Genomic DNA, 18380 nt, shown 5'->3' with positions numbered 1-18380 from the left:
AGGATTTGCCGTAATTCTGCTTCAGGAAAGTGCTTTATTTAGGATTATGGCTATGTAATTTGTAAGCAAAATTAAGTTTTTCAAACTTCTCAAGATGCATTTCTTTCACTTCCTTATTTAGTTTTCTACTATGTGTAAAAAACAGCTATGTGTAGTTCCAGATTTCTTCTATGGAACCTGTTGAAACTGAGCATAACTGCTACCCTTTTGGTAGACAGGGGCCACACTTCTGCAGTAAGTTCCATGACAACATGTTCTAGGGGAACAGTCATTTAGGGTGCCTGTAATGTTTGCCTCTTTGTCATAACCAGAATATGCATTTATCCAGTGTATGGTTATCGGCTATTAAAGCACAGTTACCTTTGGATATTCCTCTGATTCCTTTCTCCATCGAAAGATCACCTGATAGTGTATTCTCAGTATGAAATTTTAGGGTTGGTTGTTGCCACTTACAACAATTAATTTGAGATTTCCAGTTTGTTTGACTTCATGCCTTCACTGTACGCTCATCCCTGCCCTTTCTGTAGAATTTACAGTTTTCTACCATTGTCAGATAAAGCTTGCAGTTTTCTACCATTGTCAGATAAACACCAGCACATGGTATTTCTTTCCGAAAGCCTCTAGGTTATGCATGGTGCCCTTTGGCCTCTTTTACAAGTTGCCATGCCATATTTTAGATTTGTTGCCTAGTTCAGTCTTTGCTGCTTGGTGCCCTCCGGTTTTTTTTAAATTCACTCCAGTGTTAAAACATGATGAGAACTGTAGTCCAAAACATATGGAAGGTGTCATGCTGGGGAAGGCTGACTGAGTGTTACCCCATGATCAGATACAGTTTCACTCTTGTTCTAGAGGAATGATTCATTCTGAAACAGATGTTTCCCAGCTCCTGTTGACATTGACCCTCAAAAAGTTGTTTTGTAACCTTTTTGATATTAAGGTACATTGTAAGAGTGCATGGTCTCTTAGCTAATAGAATGGAAGAGGGAAGTGCAGAAAGAATGGGAAACATGCTCTCTAGTTACCACAGAAATTTTAAATCTGTTTTTAAAAAGGTAAATGTAAACATAAATAGAGCTCGACTGCATTCATTTTTAACATTTGGTTAACTAGCAAGGAAAACATGAACTATTGGTGCCCTACTCTGCTGACAGTTAAGTAAACTCAGTCCAGCTATTTAGAAATATAGATTCCTTTGAAGGAAATCTTGCTTTCTTTTAAACCATTAAGGATTATCCATCAACAGTAAAAAGAAAGAAAGAAAGAAAGAAAAAGTAATGTGTCTTAAAATGCTTAGATTTGTAACACATTTCTAGCTTTCTAAATTTGGATTTATTGTTTGGATTTAATATTAAGCATCATTCTTATAAACTAAGTGGAATGAAAACTTTATAGGTAAGCAAGGAGTAATGAAGCATACGAAATCTTTCCAAAGCTGCAGTCTATTTCAGAAGTTTTCTTAGAAGAAAAGAAAGCTGTCCAATCTAATATTAGCCTGATTTTGTTTTGACAGTTAAATAGACCTACCATATATACTTGAGTATAAGCCAACTTTTTCAGCACATTTTTTATGCTGAAAAAGCTGCCCTCGGCTTATACTTGAGTGAGGCAGCAGTGGTGGGAGGAGCGGTCCGAAAGGAGCCCTTTCTCGCCGCTGGTCCCTCCGTCGCCACCCGCCTCTCGCAAGGGCAGGCACAGGAGCCATGGTTGGGAAGGTGCTGCACTGCGCTATGCCTCTCCCAACTGTGGCTCCTATGCCTGCTCTTGCGAGCGGAAGAGGCGGTGGTGGAGGGACAAGTGGCCCGAAAGCAGCCATTTTGGGCTGCTTGTTCTTCCTCCTCCGCTGCCGCCACCACCAGGTTTGTGGTGTGGTGAACCGGCTTATACTCGAGTCAATAAGTTTTCCCATTTTTTTGTTCTAAAATTAGGTGCCTTGGCTTATACAGTGTATAAAAATTGTCTTGCTATTACTTTTAAAAATACACTACAAGTATGTAACCATTAAAATTGTTTTTCAGTTTATAAACAGTGAAATAGCAAAAGTTGAACAATATTGGTCCTAGTTACAGAAAGGTAGCCGTGTTGGTCTGCCATAGTCAAAACAAAAATTTTTTTTCCTTCCAGTAGCACCTTAAAGACCAACTAAGTTAGTTCTTGGTATGAGCTTTCGTGTGCATGCACACTTCTTCAGATACACTTGAAACAGAAGTTGCCAGATCCCTCTATATAGTGAGAAGGTGGGGAGGGGTATTACTCAGAAGGGTGGTGGGAATAGGTGATTGGCAGATAGCTGTGATGAGCCTGTTGACGACTCTTAACGACTGCAATAGGTCTTACAGGAAAAAGCAAGGGGTGAGAAGGTGAAAAATGGCTTTGTCATGTATAATGAGATAAGAATATTGGTCCTAGTGATTAATAGTGAAAAGAAATTTTCATGAATGATTTTTTCCAACCAGCAAATTCCTAAATAAATGGAATGTGTTTACTACCCGTCACTATATTTTTTTTTGATGCAAACAAATATTTTCAATATGTACTATGAATGGCTTCTATGTATACTTATTTATCTTATAAATAATTTCCCTTTTTTTACATTATTGCCGTTATAGGGATATCATTTCAATCACATAAGAAATAATTTGGAGATAAGCTTTTCCTTTTGTCAGGTATAAATATAATGGGTGATGTGTCCAACTAAGTGATACTCTGAGTAGACCCTTGAAATCAATGGACAGGTCCATTTCTTTTAGTTGATCTCCTCTGACAAACATTAAATATCACCCAATATAAATGTCAGTCAAAGTTTATTTGGGGGTAAGATGCATGGGTGTGGGGGTGTGTGGGGGTGTACGTACATTTGCCAGTATATTCCATTTGCATGTCAGTCTTGCAAAGGAATGAATAATAATTGCAACACTTAGATTCCTTGGTTAATATATACTTTTAAGGATAGTGTGTGAACTACAGAAAGGAGAGTGAATTGAAAGCATAAAAAAATTAAAGGGCTACATGTTGAATGACAAATCAGGGAAATGGATAAAATGAGTGGTGAACAAAAGCATGAAAGTTGTGTGGAAAGAGATAATCGGAAAAAGAGATACTGGGCGGTACCTGGCTGAACAGTTCTGCTAGTGCAAGGTGTTTTTGCTGTGCAATAGAACTTCCTCACCTTCTCCTCCCTCCATGTGCACTGTAAATCTTCTCTGGAGGGTTAGGAGAATCCCCAGAAGTGAGAAGAAGAAGGGTTTGGATTTGATATCCTGCTTTATCACTACCCTAAGGAGTCTCAAAGCAGCTAACATTCTCCTTTCCCTTCCTCCCCAACAAACACTCTGTGAGGTGAATGAGGCTGAGAGACTTCAAGGAAGTGTGACTAGCCCAAGGTCACCCAGCAGCTGCATGTGGAGGAGCGGAGACGCGAACCCGGTTCACCAGATTACTATGAGGCTTATTCGGTCCTAAAATCTATTTTTAGTATTCATTTTAAAGTGTAAAATAATATTTTAGGACTGAGATGCTATTGCAAAATCAGGAAGTACATAATCCGGCTGATAGATCCTCAAAGCAAATTGAGGAATGCCTAATTAGGTTGGTCTGATGCAAAAAAAAAAAAAAAAGAGAGAAGAAATTTCTTTTCCATTCTTACACTTTGCTCAGAACCAAGAATCAGAACACACACAAAACTATATGAAAGAAAGCTGCTTTAAACTTCCAGCTGTCTAAAACTTGGAGCAGTGGATGTTTCCATGTTCTCTGCATAAAAGGAAGGAGGGAGTATCTTCTTTTAACGCTTTTCTATTGCCACTGGAATGTAACCAGATACCATAAGGTCTGCTCTGTTGCTTATAGAAATGTTTATTCCCTTTGGGGGATTTCTTGCAGACTGTTTTTATGAAAGTGTTGTATTACAATTGTTAACAGGAAGTGTGGTTTTACCTGCTCTTGATCCTATATTTGTGTGTTCCGTGGTTGCTGGTAAGGACTAATTTCATCGAAGTGTGTTTCCCCCAAAACCTCCTGTTTAGAGATAAATAATGTGAGCTTCCACACCCTGCTTTAGTATAAGAAACCATTACTGAAACAATATGATCTCTTCTATAAAGGAGTGATATGTCTTGTACTGGGAAACAAGCACATATATTTATCCTTGCCACACTGTTATAGAATATTAAACCATATGGAAATTTTATACTTTGGGATATTTGTAGATTAACCAAATTTCATGAATTTTAATTAAAGGGAAACAAACTCCAAAAGTTCAAACATTTAAAAAACAATATTCGAAATTCCTGGCTGGGTGGGAAGAGTTCCATATAAGAATTTATAGCTGGACTTTTCAAACATTTATTTCAAGGGTGGCCTCACGTACATTATGGTAGTAGTCCAATCTAGAGGTCTCTAATACAGAGCTCAAAATACTTTTACTTACTGTCTCATTAGTCTTTGGCAGAGAGTCCTCGTCAAATTCTGCAACTACAACAGCATTATTGACTCTCTTCTCAGAAGACAACTCAGAGAAATTGTAAACACTTACTGCCTCATAGGCAGCAATTATTATTATTTAATTGATTTCTGCTGGCTTAGTGACTTGCCCAGAAACAAGTGCATTTGTTGTTAGTCAAACCGCTGTGTTAGCAGCAACTAATTGACCTCCCTGGGGTGGAAACCTAGACAGTGTGTATGGAGGTCCTGGGCCGCCCAGATGACAAGACCTCGCCCCCCTCGGCCTCACTGATGTGGTCCAAAGGAAAGCAGAGCAATACGTTTGGCACCAGCTTGGCTGTAGGAGTTGCCAGAAGAATAATGTATCATCTGGAGGCAGAAAAAGTGTGTCATTAGGGTTTAAGGAAAGAAATTAATACTAACAAAACTCAAGGGCTGTCATTTTGACGTGTAATGAATGGCTCACTATTTGCAGACTGTGTTTGCTTCTGCTTGTTCAGTAGCAACAATACTAATTTTGATGGTACAAAACAACTGTGGTGTTGGTATGCATCTGTCTCAGGAGACTATGGAAGAATGTGCCTTCAGGGGTAAAGTCAAACTGTTGGAGAGTTACAGTGCCTGCTATGGCTGTAAAGACTGATGCCGGAGATACATGTTTGGGGCAGACGAAGGTATCTAATTTTGCATCATGGCATTTCTTCTCTCTGCAGTCCTCCCAGAGGTCATTCCTCCTCTGGTCTCTGCTGTGGATACACAACCTGACCTTCTCCAGGCACTGCGATCATCCCATATGTTGCTAGCCTTCATGTCACATTTGCAGACATCTTTGTAATATAGAGTTGATTGCCAAGAGGCCTAGTGCCTGAAACCAGCTCCCCATAGAGCATGTCCTTGGGGATCCTACCTTCTTCCATTCTGTGTACATGACCAAGCCATTGTAGATGTCACTGAGCCAGAAGTATGAACATGCTGGGAATATGGGCTTGGGAATGTGATGTAAGACTTCTGAATCAATGCTAATAGTCTAGCAGATGAGGCTGTTTGTACTCAGTGCAGATAATAAACTTAACTAAGCCCATTGCGGGCATTCCACTTATGCAGTTGCAGTCGCATCCAGGGAAAACACTGCTGCCAGGCGACAACTGGTTGTGGTACTATCAGCTAGGCCTCATCTAATTACCTTAGCACTCCACTGGGCTTGTATGAAGAAAGCCAATCCTTAGCATCCCAGGCATCCTGATAAATATGCTGCATATCCCAGGACTCCTTAGGCATGCATGCTACAACAATGCTGATTGTACCATAGAGAGAGGCCTCACTTTGAAACCTCTAGAGAAAATGTTATGAAAATGTTATATAGATTGTATATAACTCCAGTGAAACTTGGAAAGATGTTTAAAGTTAGTAATAAATGTTGGAAATGTCAAGAGAAAGAAGGAACATTTTATCACATGTGGTGGGAATGCAAGAAAGTGAAAAGCTTTTGGGAAATGATTTATAACGAGATGAAAAAAATGTTGAGATATACTTTTGTTAAGAAACCAGAAGCATTGTTACTAGGCATATTAGGTAATGATGTTGAAAAGAAAGATGTGAAGTTATTTAGATATGCAGTTACAGCAGCCAGAATCTTGATGGCCCAAAAATGGAAACAGGAAGAAATGCCAACGAGGGAAGAATGGAGAATGAAATTGATGGAATATGCAGAAATGGACAAATTAACGGGTAAAATTCGAAACCAACGCGATCAGAGATTCACCGAGGACTGGAACAAATTTACAGAGTATATCAAAACTGTGTGTGATCAGGAAATAACGCTTGTTGGATTTCAGGAAGCTCTGTGAAAAGAATAGATAGGAATGTCGCTTAAAGGAGAAGATAAAATAAGGATTGTTAAAGTGCAACATAAATTTAAGGAATGTGAAAAGTTGTGATAAATATGGAAATTGTCAGATAGGCTGATGGAAGTCTAAAAGATGTATAAGTTAAATTGGATGTTAAATTGTAATTGGAATGGTTATTGGAAATTTGAATAAAAATTAATCAAAAAAAAAAAAAGAGAGAAAATGTCATGCCAGAGCTGACCCACTGCCAGGAAAGCTTGGAGGAAGAAAAGCAGAGTGGGTTAGGGTTTAGGAGGTCACAGTGAGATTGCTTGGATTTGCAGGGGATGGTAGCAGGTGTTCAGACCATGACTGGGATGTGCTGTAAGATATGTAAACATGACAAATGTAAGAGGTGAGGGTGGTGGAAAGAATATCTAAACACATCCCCTAAATGCTTGAAAACTCGGCTAAGTCTCTCATCTTGTTTATCATGTTTACCTTGTGGAAGATGTAAACAGCAGATGTTTCAGAACATGTTGTTGTGCCTGGCCACTGACTAGCTGTTGTTGTTTTGGGTGCTATTTGTATGCCTTTCGTTAACCAAATACACAAGGTTTTTCAAGAAGAGAGTGAATGCTTTTAAAAAGTCATTTTACTACTAGGACTACCTATGCATCCTTCAGATTCCATTTAATGCTAAGAAATTCAGTCTTCAGAGGTACTTCACATTCTTTCTCTCCCAGCCTTCTTTTTCCTTCAAGGCAACCTTTCTCCAGCTATTTCCTAAGCTTAATAGCAGCATGGTGGTGGTGGGACACTCCATCAGAATTGTGGAAGAGCGAGGGAAGCTTTATAAGAGAACCCTGAGCACATATAGTTTACTTGGATCACTGCCTAAGAATCTCCTTGAACAAACCTTTCAGAGTTGCCATTTCCCTTGTACTTGCTCAATCATAGTAGTTCGGGTATGGCTAAATATGTCTGCCAATATGGCTGGATTCCTTCTCTGTGTTGTTGTTGTTGTTTAGTCGTTTAGTCGTGTCCGACTCTTCGTGACCCCATGGACCAGAGCACGCCAGGCACTCCTGTCTTCCATTGTCTCCCGCAGTTTGGTCAAACTCATGCTGGTAGCTTCGAGAACACTGTCCAACCATCTCGTCCTCTGTCGTCCCCTTCTCCTTGTGCCCTCCATCTTTCCCAACATCAGGGTCTTTTCCAGGGAGTCTTCTCTTCTCATGAGGTGGCCAAAGTATTGGAGCCTCAACTTCACGATCTGTCCTTCCAGTGAGCACTCAGGGCTGATTTCCTTAAGAATGGATACGTTTGATCTTCTTGCAGTCCATGGGACTCTCAAGAGTCTCCTCCAGCACCATAATTCAAAAGCATCAATTCTTCGGCGATCAGCCTTCTTGATGGTCCAGCTCTCACTTCCATACATTACTACTGGGAAAACCATGGCTTTAACTATACGGACCTTTTTTGGCAAGGTGATGTCTCTGCTTTTTAAGATGCTGTCTAGGTTTGCCATCGCCTTTCTGCCAAGGAGCAGGCGTCTTTTAATTTCGTGACTGCTGTCTCCATCTGCAGTTATAATGGAGCCCAAAAAAGTAAAATCTCTCATTGCCTCCATTTCTTCCCCTTCTATTTGCCAGGAGGTGATGGGACCAGTGGCCATGATCTTCGTTTTTTTGATGTTGAGCTTCAGACCATATTTTGCGCTCTCCTCTTTCACCCTCAATAAAAGGTTCTTTAATTCCTCCTCACTTTCTGCCATCAAGGTTGTGTCATCTGCATATCTGAGGTTGTTGATATTTCTTCCGGCGATCTTAATTCCGGCTTGGGATTCATCCAGCCCAGCCTTTCGCATGATGAATTCTGCATATAAGTTAAATAACCAGGGAGACAATATACAGCCTTGCCGTACTCCTTTCCCAATTTTGAACCAATCAGTTGTTCCATATCCAGTTCTAACTGTAGCTTCTTGTCCCACATAGAGATTTCTCAGGAGACAGATGAGGTGATCAGGCACTCCCATTTCTTTAAGAACTTGCCATAGTTTGCTGTGGTCGACACAGTCAAAGGCTTTTGCATAGTCAATGAAGCAGAAGTAGATGTCTTTCTGGAACTCTCTAGCTTTCTCCATAATCCAGCGCATGTTTGCAATTTGGTCTCTGGTTCCTCTGCCCCTTCGAAATCCAGCTTGCACTTCTGGGGAGTTCTCGGTCCACATACTGCTTAAGCCTGCCTTGTAGAATTTTAAGCATAACCTTGCTAGCGTGTGAAATAAGTGCAATTGTGCGGTAGTTGGAGCATTCTTTGGCACTGCCCTTCTTAGGGATTGGGATGTAGACTGATCTTCTCCAATCCTCTGGCCACTGCTGCGTTTTCCAAATTTGCTGGCATATTGAGAGTAGCACCTTGACAGCATCATCGTTTAAAATTTTAAATAGTTCAGCTGGAACACCATCACTTCCACTGGCCTTGTTATTAGCAGTACTTTCTAAGGCCCATTTGACTTCACTCTCCAGGATGTCTGGCTCAAGGTCAGCAACCACACTACCTGGGGTGTACGAGACATCCATTTCTTTCTGGTATAACTCCTCTGTGTATTCTTGCCACCTCTTCTTGATGTCTTCTGCTTCTGTTAGGTCCTTTCCACTTTTGTCTTTTATTATGGTAATCTTTGTACGAAATGTTCCTTTCATATCTCCAATTTTCTTGAACGGATCTCTGGTTTTTCCCATTCTATTGTTTTCCTCTATTTCTTTGCATTGCTCGTTTAAGAAAGCCTTCTTGTCTCTTCTTGCTATTTTTTAGAATTCTGTATTCAATTTCCTGTATCTTTCACTATCTCCCTCACATTTTGCTTGCCTTCTCTCCCCCGCTATTTGTAAGGCCTCATTGGACAGCCACTTTGCTTTCTTGCATTTCCTTTTCACTGGGATGGTTTTAGTTGCTGCCTCCTGTATGATGTTACGAGCCTCCATCCATAGTTCTTCAGGCACTCTGTCCACCAAATCTAAATCCTTAAACCTGTTCCTCACTTCCACTGTGTATTCATAAGGGATTTGACTTAGATTGTATCTTACCGGCCCAGTGGTTTTTCCTACTTTCTTCAGTTTAAGCTTGAATTTTGCTATAAGAAGCTGATGATCTGAGCCACAGTCAGCTCCAGGTCTTGTTTTTGCTGACTGTATAGAGCTTCTCCATCTTTGGCTGCAGAGAATATAATCAATCTGATTTCGATGCTGCCCATCTGGTGATGTCCATGTGTAGAGTCGTCTCTTGTGTTGTTGGAAAAGAGTGTTTGTGATGACCAGCTTGTTCTCTTGGCAGAACTCTATTAGCCTTTGCCCTGCTTCGTTTTGAATTCCAAGGCCAAACTTGCCAGTTGTTCCTTTTATCTCTTGACTCCCTACTTTAGCATTCCAATCCCCTATAATGAGAAGAACATCCTTCTTTGATGCCATTTCTATAAGGTGTTGTAAGTCTTCATAGAATTGGTCAATTTCAGTTTCTTCAGCACCAGTGGTTGGTGCATAAACTTGGATTACTGTGATGTGAAAAGGTCTGCCTTGGATTGAGACTCAGCACATTTAGGTCATCCGTAGCTTGCATGCTTGTAAATATACTGGAAAGCTAAACCATGTCGACAGAAGTCTATCAGTGTACCTAGGCTGGTATGGGAGCTAGGGGCCATGTTTCCCTTAAGTGACACTGATCACCAGCACTTGAGTGTTTCATTTCCACATGTTTCTCTGAACATTCCCACTCAGCTAAATGTTAAATTGTTTATAGCATAAAAGTAATGCAAAGCATGGAAACTGTGACCCAGATCTGGTTTTAGTTCATTAACAATACGTAAGCTTTATACAGAAAATACATGTTTCTGCTATGCAGTGTATATTTCTTTGCATTTTTAAGACTTGCTTAAATTCTCTTCCCCACCCCACTTATTTTTTGCCTCTCAGAAAGTTGTACAAACATTAGTATGACAGGAGTAGAAGGAAGTTGTGAAAAGGATGTATGATGTCATTCATATTGTTATCTGGAATGACACAAAATACATGTGCCGACACATCTTTGACATTTGCCAGAAGGCGGGGGAACTCATTTGGCATTCTAGCTTTGTTTTATGCAGCTGTATATCTGATTAACTTCCTTTCTTAGGTATTTTTCACAGATGAGAGATTTCAGCCAACGTTTCAGACAACACACCATGATTAATAAAAACATGTTTGAAAGCTCTCATCATAGTGCTTTTTAGGAAGATGATATGAGATAGCGGAATGGGCAGGTGTGGCACTAGGCAATATGGTAACAGGAAGATAGATTTCTTTTACTATTGAAAAGTGATTGAGAAGTTTTGTTCTGGTAGAAGAAACCTTTGAATGCCAAATGCTTTTTTATTAGAAATATTTAGAGACAGTGGGAAGTGACATCCTTTTTTTAACAGAGATTTTATTTTACTTACTAAAATATTTATACACCATTCTTAATCTAGGCAAGGTCACACAGGGCTTAACTTACCATCAAAATATTATCACTTTTCGATAAATCTCTCAGAAAGGTCTCTTGTAAAGAAAGTTTTAGTCTGAAGTTTCATGTACAAGAATTTCACATGCATTTGGAACTTTCTTGGCTGCTTAAGCATTGTGTTTATATTACTATTGGTTTGTGGTCATGATTTTTTTTTAAAAAACTACCATCTGCTTTGTACACATTTACTTTAACAAAATGTGTCCCGTATTTATATCTGGAGGGTTGCAACAGAATTATATCTGGAGGGTTGCAATTTTCTCAACTTGATACAACAAGTGAAGGCCCCTGCCTTAGTTAATAGTACTAATTGGGTAATCGGATCTGCTTCAAACTGGAAATGGGGTGTAGGCTGGTGTTCAAAGAAGCAGTGAAATAATGTGAAAAAGTTCATTTTGTAATGAATGAAGGCATTCATCAACTGCTGAGGCATATTTTTGATACACCTTTAGAAGATATTCTTGGCCACTCTCAGTATGTCACCTTGAAGTTGATTATTAAACTGAATTATTTCAGATGTTGATGAGCACAAAATGCTCATATTCATGCCTTATGCAACTACATGAGTAATTGCAAAATAAATATAAATCACCCAAATGATTCTTCTTAAAAAAACACAGTAGATTAAAGCAAACTCTATCAGGGCACCTCCAAGTACAAATATTTGCTCCTGTTCTCTTACTTGTACACACATAGGGATACCATTGCAACATTGGAGAGCCCTTTTTTCCACATTGGGTTGTATAAAATCGACTTTGACACATATATTTTTTTTAAAAAAACTCCTTTATATAAACACTGAGGCAAAGAAGCCCAGACATGGAAATAAAATGTATAATAGTATGTCTTGTGGAAACGTAAGTTTTATGTCACAGCTGTGTGTAGTTAAACACTAGACCACCACACCCTACAGGTGGAAATAAGAAATTGAGGGGCCATTAAAAACCAACTTTGACTCCTTAACTGTAGTCTATGTTTTAAAGAATGATGGCAGGTCACTTTACTCTTTGACTGAATCTGTTCTTCGTGAAATTTGAGTCTCTGCACTAGTGAAAGGATCATGGTTGTGTGTTATGAAACTTTAGATTTGTCTTAAACCACCACCAACCTGTGGGGTCTTGAAAAGCAGGAATATTAATCCGGGAGTTCTGTAACCTGTGTCTGTCTTTTTCTAACAGTAGCTTTGCCCAACAAACCCCAAATATGCATTCCATGGTAACATGACCATGTGAGTGCATGAAGAAAATATAATGATTTTATATCCATATGTTACTTGCTGCATACTTGAGCAGGCATTTTCCACTCTAGCATGATTAAGTGATTGATCGTTAGTGCAAAATAAAAGAAACTAGAAAGGTGTGTCCATGTTTTATGGCGTTTAATAACCTGTTATAAAGAATAAAATGATGATTCAGGTTAACACATCTGTGTTCGTAACGGAGAACTTTCCTGAACCTATAATGGGTCATTTGGACCGCCCAAATCAGCAATGAACTATAAAAATATTAACTTGTATTAATAATTGATGGGGTCTATAATAATTTTTGTGTTGATTCTTATGGGGTCTCACATTTTCTCATTTATAGTAGGTTGCTAAGCACCTGGTCTAAACCACTGAGCCTCTTGGGCTTGCCAATCGTAAGGTTGGCAGTTTGAATCCATGTGATGGGTTGAGCTCCTGTTGCTCTGTCCCAGCTCCTGCCAACCCAGCAGTTCAAAAGCATACCAGCGTGAGTACTGAGTAATAGGTACTGCTGTGGCGGGAAGGTAAATGGCCTTTCCATGTGTTCTGGCACTCATCAGAGTGTTCCATGCGCCAGAAGCGGTTTAGTCATGCTGGCCACATGACCCATAAAAGCTGTCTGCAGACAAACACTGCTCCCTCGGCCTGAAAGCGCCACACCCCATAGTCAGATTCGACTGTCCAGGAGTCTGCTACCTTTACCTTACCTATGTTAAAAAGTGCATTGAGCATAGTCTCATCAGCCCTCTTGGGTTGAAACACCGCAGTTAATATACTATGAAGTGGTACAGGGCAAGGGGACAAAACTTTACATTTTTATGCCCCGTTGGGGTTAGTTATAACATCTGTGTGTATAGGAACTTGCACACAAGCAGTCAGGAAGAGCTGCTGTTTGCCTTTGTACCTTGCAACCATTGTCACATTGAAAAAAAAAGATTTTGGATTTGATATCCCGCTTTATCACTACCCGAAGGAGTCTCAAAGCAGCTAATATTCTCCTTTCCCTTCCTTCCCCACAACAAACATGCTGTGAGGTGAGTGAGGCTGAGAGACTTCAAAGAAGTGTGACTAGCCCAAGGTTACCTAGCAGCTGTATGTGGAGGAGTGGAGACGTGAACCAGTTCACCAGATTACGTGACTACCACTCTTAACCACTACACCACACTGCCTGGAATCTTATCCTAAATGCTGGAGGGGGGGTACACTTCTGAATTTCCAGGGGAATTATTTTAATTACCCCTCATAGTCAACTGCTTCACTCATTCATTTTTGAGGAGTTGAAATGGGCTTCAGCCAGTGAAATGCTCTGCATGTAAAGTATTACAACCTGAACAGCTAATGCTCAGTTATTCATTGTCTGAACCACTGGCTGGAACTATGATGCAGCTGCTCACTATTACTCATTGCTTTCACTTTGAAAAAATATATTGCTGGTAGCAGTTTTTCAGAAACCTTTGGCAACTGAAAATGAAGTTCAGCCACTGGTCACATTCAACATGCAGGGTATTTTATTTCTTTTGTTTTCAGAGTATTGAATTGATGAAACACACTTCAGTATAGTCCTGTTTAAAACAGCATTTGATTTGGTGGTGTTGAAAACTTCGTTTTGTTTTAGATGACTGCAGTTCCTTTGAATAAGCATTTAAAAACAACAACATATAATTATATTAGTGCAAAAGGCCAGATTAAAGATATAGAAGCCGCTATGTTGACACAATATCTTAATAGCAAAGGCAGCCAATGTGGTGTCACCCATGTGTTGTTGGACTCCAGCTACCACCATCCCTTACCATTAGTCATGCTGGCTGGGGCTGATGGGAATTGTAGTCCAGCAACTTCAGGAAAGCACTATCTTGGCTACCCCTGTCTTAAAGCTTCAGCCCCAAACAGCAAGTCATAAAATTCTCATTCGAGAACTCTACTGAGGAATTGCAAAGATTATATTGCTTCATTTTCATAGTCCAGACCTGAATGTTCTAAACGTCCTTTTAACTTGAAAACACAGTCAGATATTGCATGTCCTTGAATCTACCACTTATGCTTAGGATATAAAGTTCAGAATTGTTTTGCTGCTTTAGTCAAAGACTTTTCCAGTGCAGCATATTGTTTCCAATAAATGCACCTGATAAATTCACAAGCAGTGCGAATAGTGGTGGTTGGTGCTGTTTGTTGGTTTGCTATAATAAGTGTATATTCCCTCTGAACATATAAATACCATGTGTGCAGTATAGATATTAATGAACTTGTGTCATCAGCTGTGCTCTGAACTGCAGAGAATAACATGGTGAGAGCATTATGATGCAGATTTGAGCTAGAAAAATGAACTCTTAAGAGTGGGTGTTTCCACACCCACATACCCTGTGTAATCAAGCCCTGAAAAGATAGCTTGTGTGACAGATTTTAGAGCCTCTGCCTTTTTCTCTTTGCTTCTAAAGATACTGTATTTAAAGACAAATGCTAAAGCTTGTTTATAAAAACATTTTTTAAAAAATATCAGTACGGTTTCTTCTTCTTTTCCTGAAGTTCATGATGCTACATTCTGGAGTATTAATATTGAAATTGAAATTTGCTGCATTGTTTATGTTAAAGGGGCAAGCATAAGTTAAAAAGCTCATATCCTGCTTTAGTATTGATTTAGACTTTTAAACATCTGGCAGGAACTAAAAAAACTTGGTTTTTTTCTTTTTGGTTATTTTTCTCAATTGGAAGCCAAGTTCTTAAGTGCGCAATACATTTCCTGGAAAAAATTCGTTTGAACCCAATAGAAAACCACCTTCCTTCCTAGCTGACTTGATTTACCTCTGTAGTTATTATTACATAGATAATGATAATCTTTTCACTATTAGCAATAAAATATAAGGAACTACGGTGCACAGTGCAGTTAAAGTTCATATTTATTTAAATAGTTGCAAGTGGGATACAAAAGTAGAGCATAAAATGCCCAATATCAATTTAAAAACAGAGATACAACATAAAAACCAGTAGAACAATATCACAAAAACAAAGTAGGGATTTGGGGATCACTGCTCTGATATTCTGTAGGGTGTGGTACCACAAGTAAATTTACCCCAATGATCTTAATTCTTACAGGTCTATACGGGGAAAAGCAGGCTTTCAAGTACCTTAGTCCTGAGTTACTGTCTTAGTAACAAGATAATTGAACATGACCCAGCAGTTCATCTCCAGTCAGCGCAGTTCCATCATCACAACTGGTGTGTGTGTGTGTGTGTGTGTGTGTGTGTGTGTGTGTCCAGATACCCCTCTTGACAATCTGGCTGCAGCATTCTGCACCACGTCAAATTTCAAACACATTCAGATATTGACTGGGATAAAAATCTCTACTTAGAAGGCTTGTTGAAAGACAAATTTATTTAACAGGCACTGGAAAGACAATAAGGATAGAACTTACCTAATATTTAATGGGCGGGGGTTCCAAAGGCTAGATGCCACCACACTAAAGACCTGGTTCCAATACCATGCAGAATGGACCTCCTGTAGGCTGCCCTCTGCTGCACATTGCAGGGATTGGTCAACTATATAAAGGATGAGATAATATTTAAGGTATCCTAATCCCAAACTCTATTGGGATTGTACACCAGTGCTAGTACCTTGAATTTAGCCCAGTAGCTAATTGGCAGCCAGTAAAACTCTTTTAACAGTGACTTAATATTCAGGCTGATGCATGCTTCGTACATGGGTTGGATAGGGCCCCCCACTTTTCTTCCTTCTGCCATCAGTGAGCAGTCAAGCTGCTGCATTTTGCAGCTTCATGTAGATGTTAAATAACATTGGAGACAAGATGGTCTTTGTGGCACTCCACAGCACAACTGCCAGAGGACCAAGAGATTAACACTGATTAACACTCAGTGTGAATCTCTGAAACCACCCCTAGAGACAGAACCAGAATCACTGTAAAACATTGGCCCCAGTGCTCATCTCACAAGCGACAATAGCATCAAAAGCCACTGGGCAGCTGAGCTGAGAAGTTAGAATTTTTCAATAAGATTGTGGGGAAAGGGACCTGTCATCAGACAGCAGGAAGAGAGACATTGTGTGAAAGCATCAGTGGAAGACTCTTGGAAGTGAGTCTTGATTATTTCAGTGGAGGTTATTTGCAAGTATCTGTTATCTGGATCACAGAGAGGGGATATGAAACAACTGTAGTTCTGCTTGCAGATTACCACAATTTAAGTGTAGTTATAACCTAAAACAATGGAAACTGAGAAAAAATTACTATTTTTATCCTTCAGTGTAGTTTCCTGTATTGTATTGGTTTTGTTGCATTTTGCAGTGATGGCTTATACAGAAGTGACTGTATTCAACATTGGTTATTATTTGCCCAATTACTCAGCTTGCTTATATGATCCAAAAATCAGCCACTGTGGTAAAGATTCTCTTTCACTGGACTGCAGTAGCTTACAAAATGCTAGAGGGTCTGCAGCAGAAATGTGACTCATTTTCTGCTCCCACAAGAGTGTTTTTCACACGTATATTAAATATTTCCTTGGAAAAACTGGGCCACCCTTGTGCTTTTTGTTGATCCCCGATTGATAATGTCTGTATTGGGTCTCAAATGTACTGTCTTTCATATGAGACTGGCTTCTGTAGGTTCATAGGACTTTTTCTTTCCATTAAAAATATTACTAAAATCATCCCAGGAGAACAGGATGCAGTAGACATTCCAAAGAGAGCCCGTCTGTTATAAATCTACCAATAGTTTATGAGCTGTAAAGTTTGCATTATGAAAAGGGAATTGGTGCTCTTGCAATTTCCAACTCCTGATGCAAAATCCATCTATATGTAAAGAAATAAACCTGCCAAAAGCACTTCAGCCTATAAAACAGCAGTTCCCCAAGTGTTTTAATAAATGGTCCAGCAATTTGAAAGTTCTCTTTTTCTTTTACCCTGATAGCTGCCTCCTCCCTTGCTTTCTTCTTCTCCCTTATGATGACCATGGTCCTAGTAACTTCTGAATTATAAATGTTTAATCCGCATGTATTCCAGGCTTTGCCAGCGCATCCGAATTCAGTATTTGCAAGCCATGGGGTCTGACTAGATGTGACATTAATTGTGCTATATAAATGTCATCTGGGGTGATGCCTGAGCAGCCACCAGCGCATGGGGGTGGGAAAGTTTATTTGGTTTGTTTCTGACCCCAGTGAGAGGAATGTCACAGAGGTATGTCATTTTTTAAAGAAAATTTGGTCTAGAGTTATGTATCTCTTTGACCCAATGCAGCCATTAACATCCATCTTCCGCAGAAACTGCTGCTTGCCTTCTATCACTGTGCCATTGAGAGCGTGCTCACTTATGGCTTATGTGTGTGGTACGGAAGCTGTACTACCCAGGACAGGATGGGGTTGTGCAGAGTTGTTAAGGCAGCAGAGAGCATTGTTGGCTGCCCACTCTCCACCTTAGAGCAGATTTATGCCACAAGGTGCCATAGGAAGGCACTGGACATAGTAAAAGATCCATCGCATCCTGGTCACTGTCTCTTCGAGCTTCTGCCGTCGGGACGGAGATACAGGACGATGAAGACAAGAACGAGCCGTCTTAAGAACAGCTTCTTCTCCAGAGCGATCTCGGCCCTGAATGGGAAGCCTGGACTTTGAAAGTCATCTAATCTTCCTTGCCGTACTATACTGTATTGTTTTAATTAGTGTTTTTATGGAGCAGTCAAGTAATTTCGTTGTCCCCGAGAGGGGGCAATGACAATAAAGATATTATTATTATTATTATTATTATTATTATTATTATTATTATATCTTGTAAGAATGGGAGTAGAGGGGCTGAGGTGAGTAGTCAAATGGGCAGATGTCTTATCTTTGCCGTGTGCTCTTTTGGGAGGAAGGGCAGGATATAAACTTAATAAATAAAAACTGACAACCTCCTGACAAGTTTCCATGGAAGAATAACTTTATGATTTCAAGCAGTGTACCGCCACTTTCTCTTGAATGCTTGTGAAGAGGCATGGCAATGCACAGCTTACTGAAGTTTTGATGATTATAAAGGTCACGCTGCCTTTAAGTCTTCCTGTTTTGAGCCTTGCTATGTATTCTCTTTGCTAAATGGGAAGAATGGCAGTGTACTTGAAGCATGAGGGTGGGTGGCATTTGTTAGTGTTTTTATAGACGTTTTGAGGGACTTTAGAGAAAAGTTAATGTTTCTCTGTTGCTAATGTTCATTTGGAGAAATGTGCAAGTGTTGCCTAAATTAGAAAAGGGGCATAGGATTGTATATCCAGTGCATGAGTTGTTTGTGTTATTTCAGGGATATTTCACAAACATATGGACAGTACACACTAGCCACCCCCTAACCTGATGCCCCCC

The 18380-nt window shown here is 39.8% G+C and overlaps 1 protein-coding gene across 9 annotated transcripts in view; it reads left to right on the top strand.

Annotated features, from left to right (window-relative positions):
- Positions 1-18380, top strand: part of PIEZO2 (piezo type mechanosensitive ion channel component 2) — a 211157-nt gene that overhangs the window by 73605 nt on the left and 119172 nt on the right. The window lies entirely within an intron of this gene.

This window comes from Podarcis raffonei, chromosome 7, assembly GCF_027172205.1.
Source record: "Podarcis raffonei isolate rPodRaf1 chromosome 7, rPodRaf1.pri, whole genome shotgun sequence".
Lineage (NCBI taxonomy): Eukaryota > Metazoa > Chordata > Lepidosauria > Squamata > Lacertidae > Podarcis > Podarcis raffonei.
The sequence above is the reverse complement of the archived record's forward strand: the minus strand, read 5'-3'. Positions and strand labels throughout refer to the sequence as shown.